Genomic DNA, 3,598 nt, shown 5'->3' on the forward strand with positions numbered 1-3,598 from the left:
CATCATTGCATGTGTTTCGTGAGTCTGAAGAGGACTTTACAGACTGGTATCAGACATATGGGCTAATATCAGACTCATTGACTTGATCTGGACTAGGCAGGGCTGTTTTCTCAAGATTCAATTGTTCTTGTAGATAAAGCTTTCTTATACATAGTTGAGTGCCTCTGGATTTGTTTCTCTAGTCAACCCAGACTAACACATTGAGTAAGTAAGTGGACTAGTGTGGACTCAAAGCCTGGACAAACCCAGAAACCCTGGCCTATGAGCTTGGTCAAAAAGGGTGGAATAAGATTGGCCTGGGAACCATGTCCCAAGATAAAGCAGATGCATTCGTCAGGTTCTAGTTCAAGAAAGATAATAGGAAGCTACCCAGAGAAGAGACCAGTAGACAGACTGGGCAGTGTGCACAACGAAAAGAGAGGTCAACATTGGATCAAACACCCCTGATTTTCAGTTTTGCGATTTGAACAGGTCATCTAACCTCTCCAAATTTGATCTTGACAATGAAATGTCACCTTGCAGGATATAGAGAATATAGTTAATCAATGGGCAATAACTGGCACCAGTAGGTGTTTGAGGTTTGGTGCCTTTGATTACTACTAGGTACAAACTCACATTTGTGAGTTTGGGTGACTTGTAGGCTTAAAATATTTTATATGGATAATCTCAAGAAGCAGGAACATGTATATGAAGTGAAAGTGCTTTGTGGGTAGTCGAGCCGCGCCCTCAGATTACAGTGCCACTCCCAGGTACGGAGGCGACACCATGGGTAGGTCAGAAGGGGCGAGGCGTCCCCAAACCCTGGATCTTTACTGAACTTGTGAGTGTGTGCGTCTCCGCGCTGAGAGGAGAGGCTGGGCAGTCCCTGGTCAGTGGCATGATTTTCTAGATCTTTAGTGGAAAGGCAAGATGGTTGAGCCCCTCACTCCCAGAGAATCTGCAAAATTCATTGCAGAAAGCAGTCAGGATGTGTTCATCGACGGCGCGGGAGTGCAGAGTGTGGCAGAGCTGCTGCTACAGAAGGCCTGTGGGCTGGAGCTGCAAGTGGAGGGATGGACGACCCTCCACGTGCTGAACCCCAAGGCAGCCGATGAAGCCGCGGTCAACGGTGTTCCTGATAGAGACGCTGAATTTCTCCTTTTGGTGGGAGAGCAACGAGCACAAGTGTCTGGTGGGTGCAAAGGGAAAACGTACAGCCGGTTCTGGTCTCTGTGCGCCGCAGTCAACCGAGCCCTCGACAAGGGGTACCCGTCACCAGTCCCTCCTATAAGCCACGGGGACCTTGGGGTCTATTCCGATCTGACACAGATGTTCCCATGCCTTTGATAGAAGAGAGGCATCGGATTCTCAATGAAACCGGGAAAATTCTACTTGAGAAGTTTGGAGGCTCGTTTCTTAATTGTGTTTAAAAAAATGAGAAAAGAATGCACAAAAATGACTGCACTTGGGAGTTGAGAATTTTCCTTCTTACAGAGATGTGACGAACTTTGAGGGAAAACAGATTTCTTTTTATAAACGGGCCCAGGTCCTTGTGGCAGACACCTGGGGTGTGTGAGAAGGAAAAGGAGATGGTTGCCTTAAGTATCACATGTTTGCTGACTACAGATGACCTCAGGTGCTTGCTCATCTTGTGGCCCTGAACTACTCACATGAGCTACCGAGGAAGCTTCTTAAAGGCGAATGCGCTCATACGGGGATAAGCAAGAGGTGGAAATCCGAGGATGCTCAATTTGGTGTGTTGAAGTGATCAGGGATTATCTTCTGGTGCTTATTGAAGAAAAGGGTGCAGAAACGAGCGGAGAGATCACTTCTGTCCTTCTGGATTATTACTTATGGGACTAGGCCCGTGATCACAGGGCTGACATGAAAGGAATTCCATTTCATCCCACACGTTGCATATACTATTGACCCCAAATGTGAATTGATCAAAGAGATCTCCCCTTCCATTTCACTGTCATATAATTAATACAGCTTTGCTTTGATATTAGAATACACATTACAGAAACAAGTAGATGGATGATCCAGCCCCGCTTAATTTTTTTTTTTGGTGACATGCCAGTGTATTATGAACTTTATCCTTTGCTTATGTCATTCTGACTGTATTTCCTCTTTCTATGAATACAGTGATAAAATTATAAAGGAATTATGTTTTCATCTTTGAGATCTCAGATTTCTTAAAACTAATCAAGCCTTATAAAATCTGACTAAATCATTATGAGAATAATTTAGTCATTCAATTGGTATTTACAGAGGGTAGGGTCGTGAATATTATGAACGCCAATGCTCTTGTGAAATCAACCTTGACATTGTAGGTTAAACTTTTTTTGCTGGTAATTATTGTGGGTTTTGTATGATGACTTTCTATTTTGGATATGGTTTCTGAGAATTTTTCTCAGAATATGTACATTGGATTTAAATAAAGATTTTCTAAAAATTGAGGTTTGTGGTAAAGGTTTACAGAACAAATAAGTTTCCCATTCACCAAAAAAATAAAAAGTGCTTTGTAAACTGTAAAGTGCCAGATAGATATAAGGGCAGTCTTCGATGGCTGAAAGATATGGTTCGAAGTTCAGTTCCTGGTGCTGTCCTTACTGGGTAATCTTGGGAACGCTTTGGACCTCTCTCAGCCTGTTTATGCATCTGTCAAATGGGGGTAATTCCTCAGTGTTGTGAGGACTCAGCAAGATGATGAGTAGGGTGTTCTGGGACATCCCTTCCTTCCTAGGCAGGCAGGCGTACCTGATAAGTCGGCAGGACAGTGAGTTAACACTGAACACCATCATAATCCCTGCCAAGTCTTGGGGACTGAATTATTGTCACTAAGGACAGAGACTTTCACAATGGGTTGAGCTATCTTTCATAGTCTCCCATGCCTCACGCCCATCTCCTTGGCACTACTGTTTTTCCTATGCCTGGAGTAAGAGCTCCTTCACCAGGTAAAGTTGCACTGGTTCTGGTATGTGGTAATAACCGCCCACAGACCTAGAGGTTCAGGGTTCTATTAAAACACCACCAGGAAATGAGCAACTGATATTAAGGGCTAAAGTAGAAGGCAAATGTTTTGAGAAGGATGAGGGCAACAAATGTACATATGTGCTTGATACCATGGATGGATGGATGGACTGTGATAAGAATTGTATAAAATAAAATAATTTTTTAAAAAATAATAAAAACAAAAAAAAAACGCCACCAGGTTCGCATCTCCCATGCCAGACCCCCGTGGCCCATCCTTCAGAACGCAGCAGGATGAACGTGGTCAGGAGCGTCCGCGTGGACTCAAGGAGGGCCGGAAGTTTGAATCCTGGCTCCCTAGCAAGTGACTCCAACTCCCCTCATTTCTGTGCCCTCACTTGATTCCTCTGAGAGCTGATGGGAAAACGAAGATCGTGGCAGCAAACGGTAGGATTAAATCATGTAGTGGACACTCCATTAGTTCCTTTCCTCTACCACTCCTCTTTCAAAACCCCTAGAGACTCGGCCTACTTTCTTTGCTTTTAAGAGTGGCTATCTCATTCTTTCTGGGAGTGTGACTCCCTCCCAAGTGACTGAAGAACAATCTCCCCAAATAATGCCCCCCAAATGAGTACACAAGTTCTTT

General features: G+C 44.1%; 1 pseudogene; it reads left to right on the plus strand.

Annotated features, from left to right (window-relative positions):
* Nucleotides 1-909: 909 nt before the first annotated feature.
* Nucleotides 910-1,908, plus strand: LOC101659425 (annotated as a pseudogene).
* The last annotated feature ends 1,690 nt before the right edge of the window (nt 1,909-3,598 follow it).

This window comes from Echinops telfairi, unplaced genomic scaffold (assembly GCF_000313985.2).
Source record: "Echinops telfairi isolate 266 unplaced genomic scaffold, ASM31398v2 ScPeMD7_7457;HRSCAF=8495, whole genome shotgun sequence".
Lineage (NCBI taxonomy): Eukaryota > Metazoa > Chordata > Mammalia > Afrosoricida > Tenrecidae > Echinops > Echinops telfairi.